Here is a 17,535-nt window from a genome sequence, read left to right as displayed (position 1 = left end):
GTTGGGAGCTGCTGTGGAAATACACACCCTTAAGTCCTGAGCAAGAGAACTGAACAATGATTGCACCCAGCAATAACTTGGGCTTTTTCTCCACTAGGATAATGAGGCTGGGCTCCAGGAGTTGGCTTCACCTGGTGAGGTTGAGCTCCACTCACCTGTTCCTTTGTAATTCTACCCCATTGCCCTTTTGGGGATAGAATGTTCCAAGGAACCTCTCCTTGTGTGTCCCCTATATAAGAATGAAGAATTCCAGTGGCTCTCTCTCTTTTTCTTTCCATGGACCCCTAAGTTCGGAGAGCCATCCAGGATTTTGAAAGGGTACTTCTGTGTGTTTTCATGGTTTCTTTGCTGTTTTCTTAAGTTATTGGAATAGTCAGATTTGTGAACTGAGCATTAGGTCACCAGCTGGGACAGATGGTGATAAATGGAGGCCTCACTGGGATGTTTAAGGTAGTTGATAAAATGCATAGGTCAAAGTGCATCCCTCACTCATAAGCACGCTTTTTATGACTTATTGTGAAACTAATGTGGATTTTTTTGTGGTTTGAAATGTTTTGGATAAGAATTTTTAAATTTATGTACTGGAAATTTAATATTTAGAGAATGAAGGGAGAGAGGAGAGATTGTTTTATTTGCGGGATGTTAAAATTCCAGAAGTTCTCTGCTTCTAAAAAAGTAAAGTATCTTTTAATTTTTTAATTTGATTTTTGCTTTCTAGAATTCCTTAGACAACTTGAATTGGGCAGATAAATCTGCTGAGCCTCTCACTGCATCCTTACCAAAAAGTAAAATCGAGTGAACTATAAGTCAGCTGCTCTCACACAGATGCAGGGCTCTACCCTTTGGATAACCTGGCCTAGGTGCCAAATGCAGGCCTGCCAGCACCAGCATCTGCCCCTGGAACCGCTTTTGAATTGGGGGATTTTGGGGGCACCCATGAGCTGTGAGGGGAGAGAGCAGGGAAGAGGCACAGCTGCGGCAACCTGAGTGGGACAGCTGGCCCACTTATGGATCCGGAGTTCTAGTGGGACATCCCAAGGAGCACCCAGGTGGCGCTGCCCCTGAGGGATTCCAAACAGGAACAGTTAGGGCAAGATCTGTACATCTGGGACAGTTTTGGGAGCAACACGCAATGGCAGCACTGCTGACATGACCCCACCATGGACATCCATGTGGCCCTAGGACAAAGGGCAAAACGCCCACATGTGATACCCTGGGTGGGCAAAGTGGACAAATCAGATGGAATGCGACCAATGGAAAGCTCTGGGAAGACTTGACTTCCCAGGGCACAGCAATGCAGGCGCTTTCTCCTGGGAGGAGCCCAGGCTGGGGGGGTGGCAGCCATGCCCACCTTCTCCCCTTGTCTCACCTCATGCCAACTGGCCCAATGGCCAGGGAAATGTGGGGCCCACGGCCCTGGGGGACATGGACACAAGTTACTAGATACAAGCTGTGCCCCAGCAACATAGACACAGGTCGGAGAAATGGCTGAGCGCCACAGGGGGCTCACATCATGGGAACCAGGTGCAGCTGCAGGACAGGCAAAGAAGCAGACAGCAAAGGGTACCTTTGGCGCAAATTCGACACTCTGGCATTACCTTGACAACCATGCACTTGAAAGCAAATGCAGTGTGTGGTAGCAATAGCAGCAGCAGCTGCACTGTGCTAGCTTCACAAGCCTCAGACACATCGCTGGGCATATCAGGGCTTCAATCAGAACTACTGCTAATAAAACATGCGAAACAGACAGGACCTCAGGCAAAACTTTGGACTATGGAGAACAGGAAGAGTGCTCCAGCCACATGGCCTGGACAAAATGTCGGATAAGTCCCACCTCCCACATTTTTCATGGGCTTCCCATTTGTCCTTCCTACTGTCACTCAACCAGAACTTCCGGCTCCGCCTCCCAGCTTTTAACATATCCTTCTTTCTCACACAGGCTGATAACTGGAATTACAAGGCCTGCACCCAGCTGTTAGAAAAGTTCTTCATAATTTTAATACATTCTCACTAAGAAAGACATCTCTTTTTCAGGAAAAATTAGGTTTCATAGTCTTCTACATTGATGTTCTTCTAACATGTTCTCAACTAAATAATCTGATTTTTATCCCTTGACAGGTGCCCTTAGGAACTCTTCATGGATATATGATTAAGGAGAATTGCAGAGATAATGTTACATTTATGAGTAATGCATATGTTTGCTTATACTTTAGTTTTGAAGATTATAAGAGTACATTTGATTATCACAAGATTAAATAAAAAGATCAGCAATCTGAGATAATTTTCTCACAACCTCTTGTGACAATCAAATATCCTTATTTTTTTTGGTTCCTAACTGTGTAAATACAAAATATAGACAGAAATATACACAGAAATTTTATGGAGTCACATAGAGATAAGAGTTTACTCCTAGTTAACAATAAGTTAAAATGGATCAAAATATTTTAAGAACCATATGGTTTCATAAGATAATTGTAATTCTAAATTTTATTTTTAATACATATTTTTCCATTTATTTAAATAATCTATATGCTTTAATCCATATAATAATTAAAATATATGTCTAATTGTTTAATTATATATATCTATTTGCTTCTAATTATTTTCCTTCAGCAAGTATTTATCTTAACAAATATTTATCCTTCAACAAATATTTAAGATAAATGTATTTTACTATAATTTTTTTTCTTTCAAGAGATAATGCAACCATCAAGTAATCTCTAATTCTCAAATTATTGTACAAATTTTTATAAGTTGATAAACAGATATGATTCTGTCAACCAAAATGTCTAAGGGCTTTAACTATATTTTCAATGAAATAGTTCTTCTTATCAAGGTACAATAAATTTGTTTAGATTCTAAGATTTACAGAAATTGCTCCAAAATATAATCAAGAAAAATTCTAAAAGGAGAAGAAGACACTTGTACAGAGAGGAAGCACACATTGGAGGTCCTAAGAAAAAGAAAGAAATCATCTTTGGGCAAAACAAAAGTCTTTCTATTCTAGATTTTAATGATAAAACAGTTTTCCTAAATAGGGAAATCTTCATATCATTATCTAGACAGATGATATAGAAGGTTAAAATAATTGAAAAACAGATTTATATATAATGGACTTACTATAAAAATTTGAACTGATTAATTCTAGGATATTTCAGGCTTTTCTCCCTGATTTTATTATGCTGATGTAAGCCAAGATTTTTGCCTACAATCTGACATGACAGAGCTTATTAAAATATCAATCTTCTTCCTAATAATTCTTGCTGTTTGAACAAGAATAAATTTTTAATGAATTAAATTCATACATCCTTGATCAAACAATAAATGTTTTAAATTATTGACTTAAATTCCAATTTTGACACTTCTTCTTGGAGACTAAATTTGATTGATTCAAAGACATCAGGAATAATCACTGCTGATTCTGCATAGTACTTCTGTTTGTTGGATATTTGTGGGATTTAGGAGAACATTTTATTAAAACTGGAGCTCTTCAAATTAAAGTCATATGTTAGTTTTGATCAAAAAAATTTTCAAACTTTGTGGGAAATTAATTTGTATTGTTATAAATTCTCTAACTGGACCTATAATCCATGAAACAGTAAGACTTATATACTTATCCCTACACTGGGAAGTAACTTTAATCAATTTTTAAGAGATAATTAAGAGACATCTATTTAAAGGGTAACATTCTGAGATATTGGTATATTTTGAGACCTCTCTCAAGAAAAGATCGACAGTTCTTTTTAAATTGTTCATTTACATGTAACATCAAAATGGATCACCTGGTCTCTATATTAGGTAATTACAATGATCAATAAAAGTATCTCATTTTCATATCTAGCCTATTACTATTAACAGAGAAAGCCTTAAAAATTATCTACTAGAAAGAAATATCAACGGGGACCTCTAAAACTTAATATAGACCAGAACAAATTCAGGGAGATTTTTGAGAGATCCAAATTCATATATTGTAATATTTCAAAATATATGCCAGGTGTCTAACCTTTGCCAGAGAGATATTATATATGACTTAGCTAAACTTTAAAATAGAAGGCCATCTTAAAAACAGTTTTAAAGGAGATTTATCTAACTGTGTCCCAATAACAACATAGGGACAACCCTGCTGGTCTGTCTGGAACACAGACAATTCCCCAAGACAGGAATCCAACAGATAAACAGGATGCCTAGCAAATGATTATAATAGATCTTTAGAAAAATTCTATTTTCATAGAGAGGCCCAAAAAAAGACAGTACAGCACCCTGGATTTATAGGGGGCCACCCATTTTCAAATGTTTATCATCCAGTTAGCCCTAGACATTCCAAGGGATTTATAAGGTTAACTAGTCCTAACCAAGTTTGGATGTTACATCATAGTTGAATGGAACCAAATGAAAGAAAATGAAAACATAGACAGAAAGAGATTAAAATGCTAATCTTACCCCAAGAAAAATCAGCTTCCTGGTTAAAAATTTTACTCCTCTTCTAAGTTATAAACAGATTTTGAAAGCCTCAAAACATTGAAACAGGACCTTCAAGCCTCTGACAAAAATTTGTCACTGAGGAAAATAACCCTAAAAATAGTTACTCCTAAAATATTAGACAGACACCCATAAATAAATCAGCTCAACAGCTGATAACTTGTTTTAATAAGAAATTTAACATGATAGACCTTTTCTCAACTTTAATAATATGAGATGATGTCCTACATACATTGATATTTTTTGAAATTAGTAAAGCCATAAATTATACATAACTGATAGAGCTAATTTTACTACATTAAGTAAAGTTATTAAGGATGTTCATACAACTTTTCTTTAAACACAGACTGTTTTGACATAAGATCCCTAAAAGTGTTATTGCCAACTCAATGTCATATAAAATTCTAAATTAGATCACTGTCTTAAACAATACTGTTGACTTGTGTTTACCCATTAATATTTGAGATACTAACTCTCCATACTTATGTCAACATTGGATTTGATAACAATAGTGACAGTTTTTCATAGACTGGTAAATAAAAGGATAATCTTTTTTTATTTGTAAAAATAAAAAACACAAAATATCTACTCTAGGCTTATTTAGCATGTGTACTTCCTATTTTGGATAGATGTTTATATATTTCTCATGCCCCTAGTAAAGGCCACAGCTCCTAAATTAAAAACTCTGTCACTAGCCTCATCACAAATTAAGATAATTATTTAAGTTAATCTAGAACTAATTTCAAAGTACAAAATTTCACATACAACTTATTATATTTTCCATTTTTGATAATTCTATTAAAACCAAAATCAAGTCATACAATTAATAAAGACTAAGTTTCTTTTTACCATAGTCCCTTTAAATGACTTTTGTTAAAATTCAAGACCAACTAAAGATGTTAAATATTTTCTTATTATTTAAATACTTGCACTATTGTCTATAACTTAAACTAATGATATTATGACTTATACCAGCCTTTTATTCAACTTATTAAATAAAGGGGGAAAAACAGGACCCTTACATGCACACACTAGATATTACAAATACTTCAAAACTTTTCTTAAATTGTAATATTGAGAGTTTTACTGCTGCTGAACATAATTCAGTAAATTACATCAGATTTCAAAGGAAAGTTTAAACCTGTCATCACAAAAATGAAAAACCTGACACAGGAAAGTACATTTCCAGCTGCAGTATTTATAGCCATGCAGCTTCATAGGCTTATCATGTGAATAAAATTTATGGAGAGACTTTTATGGACCCATCTCTCAGGTCCACCTTTAAAGTGCATCACAGTGTCCACCCATGAAACTAGATTAAATGGATTAATTGTACTGACTATAATGATCAGTTATACCTATGGTAAACAAGCTGTCTGGAAGTATCTTTTGAGGAAAAGGCAGTATATGAGAAACCTAAATCAGCCAATTATGCTGTTCATTAGAAATTAAAACTATATATCTGGACAATAGTCAAAATAAAAATATTATTGAAATAGAGTTTTTCTATGTAGGCCAGTTATTTACATAATATACCTACCATTGTATTATTGCCCTAATCATTCTACCATAGAAATTGGCTTTCCTAAGTGGATGGATTGTGCAAGTGTCTTGCCAGTAGAACATGAGTTGTCTAAAAAAAGTGAATAGATTTTAGGCTGGTCTCCTAGAAACTTCAACCCTCAGTGAGATGGCACCCAAAAAGATGTTTTGATGTTTGACTTCTGCCCTCAGAATTTTTACATTACTGCCAGACCTAAAAGACTCCTTAACTGTGAGAATTGAAAGAATGATTAAATATCCTGTAACATATAAAAAATGCAACTTGCCTAACTTTATCAGTAGTTATAGTAGAGAAGAAAGACACTGATCCTTCATCAATGTTTCTTTGTCCTATTGCCAGCTAGCATGCTGAAGTTAATGGTCAGGCTTTGAAACAGGTGCATGCCTAGGTAAGCTCTTGATCTCATGATCCTTGAAGTGACTAACTGCTTTAAATATTATTCATTGTTCCTACAATGAAGCCTTTGTGGCTATGTTTCTAAACTTACAAAATGAATTTTCTTAATAATTTGACATAAGTTATTCCAAGGTCCTTCATAGTCAGATAAGTGCTGATGGTAAGATTGGAACCACTATAATGAATAATACAATGAGCTCTCTGCTATATGGTTTGAAGAAAGGCTTAAATGCCATGCCAATTAAATATGTCTGTTACTATGGCCAACCCAATGCTTTCCAATAAAATTGGGAAAAGATTAAGAATCTTCTGATGAGTGTTTGGCAGAGTAATAATAATAACCTGGATCTTTCAAAGTTAATACTAAAAATATGCTAAAACATTTTATATCATATGTTATTGAAATAATGTTTTCTACTAATACCTTTTGTGTTTCAATAGTAGATCATGACAACCTCGGACCAAGAGTCCAGTAACTGGAAGATATAATTCCTCAATTGCTTTTCTATATTAAGAAAGGGAGGCTATATCAGGAGCCACTCTGGAAATACATGCCCTTAAGACCTGAGCAAGATACACTGAACAATTATTGCACCCAGCAATAACTTGGGCTTTTTCTCCACTAGGATAATGAGGCTGGGCTCCAGGAGTTGGCTTCACCTGCTGAGATTAAGCTCCACTCACCTGTTCCTTTGTAATTCTACCCCTTTGCCCTTTTTGGGATAGAATGTTCCACAGAACCTCTCCTTGTGTGTCCCCTATATAAGAATAAAGAATTCCAGGGGCTGGGGATATGGCTCAAGCGGTAGCGCGCTCGCCTGGTATGCGTGCCACCCGGGTTCGATCCTCAGCACCACATACCAACAAAGATGTTGTGTCCGCCGAGAACTGAAAAATAAATATTAAAAATTCTCTCTCTCTCTCCTCTCTCACTCTCTCTTTAAAAAAAAAAAAGAATTCCAGTGGCTCTCTCTATTTTTCTTTCCATGGACCCTTAAGTTTGGAGAGCCATCCAGGATTTTGAAAAGGTACGTCTATGTGTTTGCATGCTTTCTTTGCTGTTATTCTTAAGTTATTTGAACAGTCAGATTTGTGAACCCAGCTTTAGCTCACCAACTGGGATAGATGGCGATATTCTGTCTAATTGCTGGCTAGAGATCCAACAACTATGTTAAATAGAAGTGGTGAAAGAGGGCATTCCTGATTTGTTCCAGTTTTTAGAGGGTTTGCTTTTAATTTTTCTCCATTTAGAATGAGGTTAATGACCTCATTAGAATGGCCTGAGGCTTAGCATAGATAGCTTTTACAATGTTGAGATATGTTCCTGTTATCCCTAGTTTTTCTAGTGTTTTGAACATAAAAGGTGCTGTATTTTGTCAAATGCTTTTTCTGCACCCATTGAGATGATCATATGATTTTTATCTTTAAGTCTATTTATGAGATGAATTATATTTATTGATTTCCATATGTTGAACCAAACTTGCATCCCTGGGAAGAACCCCATTTGATCATGATACATTATATTTTTTACTATGTTTTTGTATTTGATTTGCCAGAATTTTATTGAGAATTTTTGCATCTGTGTTTATTAGAGAGATTGGTCTGAAGTTTTCTTTCATTGCTTGTGTCTTTGGTTTTGGGATCAGTGTTATATTGGCCTCACAGAATGAGTTTGGATGTGTTCCCTCTTTTTCTACTTCATGGAATAATTTGAGGAGTATTGATATTAGTTCTTCTTTGAAGGTCTTTTAGAACTTGGCTGTGTATCCATCTGGTCCCAGGCTTTTCTTAGTTGGTAGGCTTCTTATGGTGTCTTCTATTTCATTGCTTGAAATTGATCTATTTAACTTGTGTGTATCAGCCTGATTCAGTTTGGGCAAATCATATGACTGTAGAAATTTGTTTATGCCTTTGACTTTTTTCATTTTATTGGAGTACAAATTTTCAAAATAATTTCCAATTATCTTCTGTATTTCTATAGTGTCCATCATGATATTACCTTTTTCATCATGGATGTTAGTAATTTGAGTTTTTCCTCTCCTTCTCTTTTTAGCATGGCTAAGGATTTATCAATTTTTATTTACTTTTTTTCAGAGAAACAACTTTTTGTTTTGTCAATTTTTTCAATTGTTTCTTTTCTTTAGATTTCATTGATTTCAGCTCTGATTTTACTTATTTCCTTTCCTTTACTGCTTTTGGTGTTGATTTGTTCATATTTTTTTCTAGGTCTTTGAGATGTAATGTTGGTCATTTATTTGTTGACTTTTTCTTTTTTTAGAGAATGAACTCCATGCAATGAACTTTCCTGTTAGTACTGCCTTGATAGTGTCCCAGAGATTTTCATATGTTTTATCATTGTTCTCATTTACTTCTAAGAATTTTAAATCTCCTTTTTAATGTCTTCTGTAATCCATTGCTCATTCAATAGCATATTATTTAGTCTCCAGGTGTTGGAGTAGCTTCTATTTTTTATTTTATAATTGATTTTTAATTTCATTCCATTGTGAAGTGATAAAATGAAGGGTAGTATCTCTACTTTTTTGGTATTTTCTAAGAGTTGCTTTATGGTATAAGATATGGTCTTTTTTTAGTATTCATTTTTTAGTTATAGTTGGACACAATACCTTTAGTTTTTTTAAAATTTATTTTTATATGGTGTTGAGGATTCAACCCAGGGCCTCACATGTGCTAGGTGAGCACTCTACCACTGAGCCACAACCCCAGCCCCAAGATGTGGTCTATTTTAGAGAAGGATCCATGTGCTGATGAAAAGAAAATGTATTTACTCATTGATGGATGAAATATTCTATATATGTCTGTTAAGTATTATCAAATTCTATAGTTTCTTTGTTTAGCTTTTGTTTGGAAGATCTGTCTAGTGATGAAAGAGATGTATTAAAGTCTCCTAGAATTATTGTATTGTGGTCTATTTGATTCTTGAACTTCAGCAGAGTTTGTTTGATGAATGTAGATGTTCCACTGTTTGGGGCATATGTATTTATAATTGTTATGTCTCATTGATGTATGGTTCCCTTAAACAGTATGAAATGTCCTTTTTTAAATCCCTTTTGATTAACTTTGTCTTGAAGTCTTCTTTATTTGATATGAGGATGGAAATCCCTGCTTGTTTACACAGTCCATGCTAGTGGTATGTTTTTCTCCAGCCTTTAACCTTCAGTCTGTGGATGTTTTTTACTACGAGATGAGACTCTCTAAGGCAGCATATTGTTTGGTCTTTTTTTTTTTTAAACCCAACCTATCAGGCTATGTCTTTTGATTGGTGAATTTAGGCCATTAACATTCAGGGTTATTATTAAGACATGATTTATATTTCTGAATATTTTTGGTATTTAAATTGACTTGGTTTCTCTTTTGATTTGTTTTTCCTTTAGTGTAATATTTCCCTTTGCTGATTTTCATTTGCACCTCATAGAATATTTTGCCAAGTGCAGGCTTTCTACTTGTAAATTCATTTAACTTTTGTTTATCATGAAAGGGTTTTATTTCATCATCAAATCTAAAGCTTAATTTTGCTGGATGTCAGATTCTTGTTTGGCATCCATTTTCTTCAGAGCTTGGTATATGTTTTTCCAGGATCTTCTAGCTTTCAGATTCTGGGTTGAAAAATCCGCAGAGATCCTAATTGGTTTCCCCTTATATGTAATCTGATTCCTTTCTCTTGTGGTTTTAAAAAATTTCTCCTTATTCTGTATGCTAGGTATTTTCATTATAATTCACCTTGTTATAGATCTGTTGTGATTTTATACACTCAGTGTTCTGTAAATCTCTAGTATTTGATTTACCAATTCATTGTTCATGTTTGGAAAATTTTCTGATATTATTTCATTGAATAGATTGTTCATTCCTTTAACTCTATGCCTTCTTCTATCCCAATAATTCTTAAATTTGGTCTTTTTTATGTAACCCCTATTTCTTGAATGTTCTGCTCATGGTTTCTTACCATCTTAACTTTATTTTCAAGATTATATATATTTCGTCTTTATTATATGAAGTTCTGTCTTACAAATGATCTAATCTGTTAGTGATGCTTTGCATTGTGTTCTAAATTTGGTTTATTGTTTCCTTCATTTCAAGGATTTTCATTTTTTTTTTTAGAATGTCTATCTCCTTACCGAAGTAATTTTTTGCTTCCTGTATTTGCTTATGTAGCTCTTTGGTGAAATAATGTTTTGCTGCCTGTATTTGCTCTTATATCATTCCTCATCTTGAACTTTTTCTCTGTAATTTCTTCTGCTGTGCTGGCCATGGATTCTAATAATGTAGTAACTTGTTTGTTTAAGGCACTTTCTTCCCTTTTTTAATGTTATTTTTATGTCTTCCCTTCTAGCACTGAAGACCCAAGTTCTTACTGTTTTTATGCTACAGATTAATGGTATTCCTGCAGGTTTCCAACACCTCTGATTTTAGGTGGAGGACAATATTAATAGATCCCAATACAAACAATATTCAGCCTTAAACCAAATAGCTTCTATTATGAGTTTACAGTTTTGTCACAATAGACAGAAATTGTGAGTTAAATATTATCTACAATATAAAGTGTAGGTTTGCAAAAGGATCTACAGTTTCTGAAGGTGGACAAAGAACTGGGGGTGAGGTATAGGATGAGATGTTGAGGAGATAGGAGGTGAGGATATAGAGCGATTAGATCTTAGGAAGTTTGAAAGAGGAATCTAAAGAAGTTGGCTAGTAGCAGGAGAAAAGAGAGAAAGTGATTTGAGGGAGACAAGTAAGTGGGAAGACAATAGAGAGAGTACAAAAAACCCAACATATATAAGAATTAAGAAACATAACAAAAGTTAGAAGAAAGGCTATACAAGGGTATACAACACAACTGTAATCTACTATTCAAATGTCCCAGTTCTCAGTAGCCTAATTCATGAAAAGTACTTGGTTTAAAAAATATTGGGGATGTGAGTGAGGGAGAAGAAGGAGAGAAAAGAATTAAAAAGAAAAGAAAAGAAAAGAAAAAAATCTCAAAGAAAAACACATTTTTTTTTTTCTGTTGGAGTTCAATGTCTTTCCTGCTTCCCTTCTCATCCAATAGGTGGGGCTGTCTGTTGTTTGCTGGTATCTCCATTCTCAGGATGGTGAAAGTTATTAGGGTGGGAGGGTTGGTCTTAGGGGCACAGCTCCTGGAGGTAGGGTATAGCACTTGCCAGTCCCTGATGGACACTGCACCCCAGGATCTTCTTTGGGGCCTGTTCATATCTTATCTTATATCACCTGTAGGCCTCATAATTCCTGGTCTCTTATTTAGTCTCTAAATTGTATCTCACTCACCTCTCCCTTTCTACTTCCCAACCAGGAACCTCTGTCTCCAGAGGACTTGTGGGATGTGCTGTAGGGGATGCACACCCATTGTGGAGAGCTGTTTTATATTGGGCAGTTCAGGGCCAGGCTTTGTGAGCTATGGACCAGCCGAGTAGCTGTAAGTACTGTGCCCAGTTAGTGGCTGTTAGTGGCTGTGGGAGGGGGGTGTTGGGGACTATAGGTACCTTGATATTGCTTCTAGGGTCCCATAAAACATTTCAAGCTGGGAGTTTCCCCAATTAAAGGTGGGAAAAAAGGTGTTCCAAGATGGAGGTGGCTGCCTTCAGAGATGGGGTGTTGGGTTGGGTTGGGCCAGGTGGTGGCATTGAGTGGGGTGTTCAGAGATGCAGCTCTGTGGCATGCAGTGTTGTGACTGGTGGCTGTCTCCAGACCCTGTCCTGTGTCCCCAGGTGCAGACTATCTTGTGTAGGGGACTATGGCATTGGTTGCAGTGTCCCAAGATGGAGGCTACTGGGGTGTGCTCCACATTGGTGGGGTTGTGGCTGGTGGCCCTGTTGTGGCATGGTGGCCAGTGGACCTGTGTGGGCAATTGGCGCAGAGTCCTGTGTTGATGCTGAGATCTGGAGACTTGCATGGGCTTGGAGGCCGGGATTCCTGTGCAGGAGCATTTGTTGGGGGTCCTCTAATAACTTTCAGAGAAGCAACATTTCCACTCCTAGAATCCCAGGTCACAGAGTGACACAGAATGCAGCCTCCTCTAGCTCGCCATCTTGGATCCCCTTGGTCACTGGTTTTTGCTCTTCATAGTTACCTTTAAAGTAGATTAAAAAAATAAGAAAAAAATTTACTGTTTACTGATGCATTTACCATTTCTGACACTCTTCATTGTTTTCTGTAGATCCAAGATTTCCTCTAGCATCCTTTTCTTTCAAGCAGAGGAAATTCCTTGTATATTTCTCATAGTGTACCTGTGCTGGTAGCAAATTCATTCAGTTTTTACTTTTGAAATACTTTGATTTTCATCTTAATGTTTGAAAGATATTTGGTGGGTATTGAATCCTAGTTTGATAGTTTTTAAAAGCAATTTTTTTTTTAAAATATTTATTTATTTATTAGTTATTGGTGGACACAACATCTTTGTTTGTATGTGGTGCTGGAGGATCGAACCCAGGCAGCACACATGCCAGGCGAGCGCGCTACCGCTTGAGCCACATCCCCAGCCCTAAAAGCAATTTTAAGATGTCATTCATCTGACTTCTGGCTTGCTTTGTTACTTACAAACTGTTCTCATCTCCTCCCCACATATGTATTTTACCCTGGATGTTTCAAAATTTTCTCTTTATCACTGTTGTTTATCAAGTTAATTTCACTGTTTCTCTCTTTCTCTGTCTGTCTGTCTGTCTGTCTGTCTGTCTCTCTCTCTCTCTCTCTCTCTCTCTCTCTCTCTCGGTGTGTGTGTGTGTGTGTGTGTGTGTGTGTGTGTGTGTGTGAGAGAGAGAGAGAGAGAGAGAGAGAGAGAGAGAGAGAGAGAGAGAGAGAGAGAGAATGTTTTGGTGAGCTTCTTGCTTTTAGGCCCCTGATATAAATATGTTAGGCCACTTGACACTATACCTAGCTCTCTGAGACTCTGGACTTAAATTTTTGTCTCTTCAACTTAGTGAGAGTAACTAGCCTCTGGCAGGGTTCTCTTTCTTTGTGAGTTGATTTGAAAATTGTCCCCAAGTGGAAAGATGAAAGTCATAGGATTATCTGGATTATTTTCCTGTATTTGGTTCACAGTCTTCACTTTCTGTTTTTCCCAATGTTTGGAAACACTAGTTTCAACATACTATTGTTGACTAACATGCACAAATCATTTTTTTAATTATTTTACAAAATGCTCCATACAAGTTAATCTTTCATGATGAGATTAAAAGTTTCATCCATAATTTCAACACTACATTTCAATTTTTATATTTGTATTTTTTTTACATTTATTTTTTGTCTCATCCTGAACTACAGGACCCCAAAATGTGGAAATCTTTTTATTGATTCAATGTTAAGCTCTCTGAAATCCTGCAGTCTCCAAGGAGATGACATTGACTGATTCCTAAAGAATTTGGTGAATGAAGATGACAATAAGAACCTGTCCCCTTATTTCATATCCTTCCTTACCAGCTAATGATAATAATAATAAGAGATTTCCTTTAACAAACAGACATGGTGCTGCCAGTATTAAAATCTTTAGTGGCTTATCTTTAGGACACAGGGAAAACATTGACATTCTTCCTTGATGTGCTTGACAGAAATGAAAAGGAGATAGATGTGTCATATGTGAAAATAAAGAACCCAGAGGATGAAGATGAACAATGAACTAACAACATGGTGTCAGCGACGAACAGCCTGTAAAGAGCAATGGTGGAAGGCCACAAGAAAAGTTCAGTTCATCAAAACTGAGAAAGAATCAGGTAACTTTCCCCAAGCATCTGCCAAAATACTCCAATTGACAGATGACAATGAAAGGCAGAAAAGAAAAGTCAAACAAGGAAGGAGCAAAGGATACTTCAAAGCCAGAAGCTGCTTAAGGATTGTTGAAAGCTCACAAAAAATATGTACTTTGAAAAGTATTTGCGTTTGTCAGTTTTTCATAGCTTTGATCAAAATACCTGACCAGAGGAGGAAAGTTCATTGTGGACTTATGGCTGCAGAGGTTCCGTCCATGGTTGACTGATTCCATGAATCTGGGCCTGAAGTGAGGCAGAGCATCATGGCCAGAGGAGGTGGTGGAGAAGAGCAGCTCAGCTCACAGACTGTCAGGAAGCAGAGAGAGAGGGGGTAAGGGGCCAAGGCAAACTCAGAGTCCTCCAGGCCTCACTGACCCACCTCCTCCAGCCATGGCATCTGGCTAGAGCTACCTGGCAGTTAGTCCATTCAAACCAGGAAGGACCATTAGGCTAGAGCTCTCACAGTGCAATCATTTCACCTTTGAATATTCCCACATTAACTCAAGAGCTTTTGAGGGACCCCTTATATACAACTGTAACTTTTCATCCCTGGTCCCCAAAAGCCTATGCCCATCTCACAACACAAAATGCATTAGTCCATCTCCAAGAGTCTCCACAGTGTTACTAGTTCCAGTATTTCCCCAAAGTCCAAGTGCAAAGTCTTATTTGAGACTCAGGGAAGCTCATGGCTGTGAGTCCCTGTAATGGTCAAGAGCAAATTACATCAACCCAAGACACAATGGCCCAGAGTAAAAGTGCCCGTTCCAAATGGGAGGAATAGGGGCTGAGAAAGAAGGGATGGGACCAACACAAATCTTGAAACCCAGCTGGGCAATCAAGTCCTGCAGTTTCACCTTTGCATCTTGGGCACAAGGGACTGAGATGAGACATCCAAATGGCTCAGCCTGCTGTGCCCCTTTGACTTTGCCTATAGCAGTGCTTGCGGCCTCTCTCAGCCTGGCTCTCTCCACAGCCCACAGCTTTTCTCCCCTGCATCATTCTTCTGTGATGTTGTACCTCATCTCAGGCCCCTAACAATGGAATAGTCAGAGTGTGGAGCGAACCTCTGAAACCATGAGCTCAAAATATACTTTTCTTTGTCTAAGTTGTTCCTGTTAGTTATTGTAGTCACAGAGACAAAGAGCTGACCAACACAGCCTTCAAATAACTATTTTTTGAGAAAATTCAATTTCTTCTCTGGTTACTTAATACTTTAGTAACGTAATGGATTCACTGATTCTGGACTGGATCACTAGAAGTTCCTGGATGCCCTTTGAACATTTTTTGTCTTTTTGCAGAAACTAAATGCCAATGTTTGGTTTTTACAAAGAGGGAAGCAAGCAAGTGTGGTGCTCACTGTTCATAATTCTCCTGTTTTGAGTTAAGTGGACTGGACATCAGAGACCAGCTATTCATCAAAGAGATCCTGGGAAGTTGGCCATTTTCATTTTGGTTGGTTTGTATTTCCTTGGTTTATTTATTATTTAATTTTTAGTGCCTGCACTTCTGAAAAATTCTAAAGTCATGTTGCTAGATAATATTTTGACATTTTAGAACATGCTTTTATTTCTTGTATTTTCTTTTCCTTCCCTTTATTCGTGAAAGCTAACTATACATTTCTCTTTGCTTCAGGGGAAGATTGTGGCAGGAGAGAAAACAGAGATAGCTTCCCAGTCATTTTGTTATTTTTTTCAAGTGCTTCTCTAAGCAGTGAACATGGGACATAATGGCATGGACAGAAAGTCTTGAAGAAACAGGAAGTGGGAAACAATTTTTGCAGACTAGTTCGGTTTTTGTAGTTGGGAAAGAGATGTTTTGGGTTCTAAGAACAGAAGGAGGCTGTCTCCCTTATCTCCAACAGGGAGATCCTAGAGAGAATGACTATATGGTATGACTGGCCAGCAGGTGATGGAGAGCCTTCCCCAGACAACTAGACTCATAATTGTGGCACAGAAATTCCAGAAAGAACACTGAGACTGAAGACGCTGTATGAGAAGTAACGTGAACACTTCACCTGTAGTCTGTATGGCGTCATGAAAGAGTGCCATGGGCCAAACTATGAGAGTTAGAACTCTAGGGACTGGGAGAAGAAAGTAGAAGCTAAAGTTACATTTTTCCCACCGTATGTACTATGAACTCAGAATTAGAAATTAGGTTACATCGCGGGGTGGCCAGCTCCTCACCAGAGAATTCATGACTGTTTGGAGGGATAAGCCTCTAAGAAATTAAAGTCCAGAATAATTCATGAAGAACGAAAGACAAAGAGTCACAAAAGATGGTTTTAAAGATGGAGCCCTGATAGGTCCAGTCCCCATGGGAGCTGGAGCTTGAAAACTAGAAAATGGCTCCTTTGGTTTATTAGGGGGGACATCAAAGGCAAGGTAAGGTTTCAGGGATGGGGTTTGCTTTATGGTGTCTTGCAGTCAGCAGGTTGATCAGCATCTTGGCAGGTCACATCCATCTCAGAGGTAATGTGTGGCTACAGCAGGTCACCCCATCTCTGGTGCTGTGTGGGACCAGGCATAGCAGAATCGGGCTCACAATGTGTCTGGGAAGTCTTTCATGGAGGAAATGTCCACCGAAGTCCCCAAACCAGATTCTCCTATTCACTAGGCTGTGACGTGCGACAGTCCACACATAGCCCACTGACAGCTCTCAACCAGGTTAACTGATGGAAAATAAATTAACCCTTCTTGCACATTCAACTTTTGATCTAATATTTATTTTCATTACCTGTGGGATTTTTGTGGGATTGCTAAACATCATATTACAATATATGATTGGATAAATTAAAACCCCTAACACTGGAGCCAGTGTGCTTTGAGACAATTGCTGTGTTTGTGTGGGACTTATTTGAAGTCTTGAGATGGATTTAGGATTTAATGCTGAATCCTGAAACTCCTAGGGCCTCTAATAATCTCAGTTTGAGAGATGACAATAGAAGGAATTCACAGCTAAGAAGTGGACATACAGGAGTTTACAGATGGGAGAAACAGAGGATCCAGGCAGCCTTGTTAGAACTTTCTGAGATTAATTTCTGTTAGTTACAGGAAAATAACTAGAAAGGGAGGAAAGTGGGAAGTTAAACATTGGGCCTGTATCTATAGATTCTGCATTTCATCAATAGTACCACAGCATGGTCCAATCAGCTTGGTGAGACTAGGGCTCTACCCTGGAGAAATTTCCACTCAAAAGTGTGAATTTGACTCCTAATGAACAGTTTTTAGTGTTTGAAAATTTACATGTTTTGTGCTGTGTTTCAGAATTGAAAGGACCAAAGGCCATAAAGGAGAAGTGGGAAGTTGAGTTGGTTTCTTACCA

The 17,535-nt window shown here is 37.2% G+C and overlaps 1 protein-coding gene across 3 annotated transcripts in view; it reads left to right on the top strand.

Moving 5' to 3' along the window:
• The window catches only part of LOC110597112 (antigen-presenting glycoprotein CD1d-like), a 61,079-nt gene extending 44,160 nt beyond the window's left edge, over positions 1-16,919 (top strand). For all 3 annotated transcript variants that reach the window (XR_013428158.1, XR_013428157.1, XR_013428159.1), the window contains 5 exons: positions 7,395-7,467; positions 11,766-11,888; positions 14,017-14,178; positions 15,513-15,666; positions 15,847-16,919. The gene's annotated coding sequence lies outside the window, so the exon portion shown is untranslated. The remainder of the gene's footprint in view (positions 1-7,394; positions 7,468-11,765; positions 11,889-14,016; positions 14,179-15,512; positions 15,667-15,846) is intronic.
• The last annotated feature ends 616 nt before the right edge of the window (positions 16,920-17,535 follow it).

The sequence above is a fragment of the Ictidomys tridecemlineatus genome, chromosome 11 (genome assembly GCF_052094955.1).
Source record: "Ictidomys tridecemlineatus isolate mIctTri1 chromosome 11, mIctTri1.hap1, whole genome shotgun sequence".
In the NCBI taxonomy this organism is placed as follows: Eukaryota; Metazoa; Chordata; class Mammalia; order Rodentia; family Sciuridae; genus Ictidomys; species Ictidomys tridecemlineatus.
The sequence above is the reverse complement of the archived record's forward strand: the minus strand, read 5'-3'. Positions and strand labels throughout refer to the sequence as shown.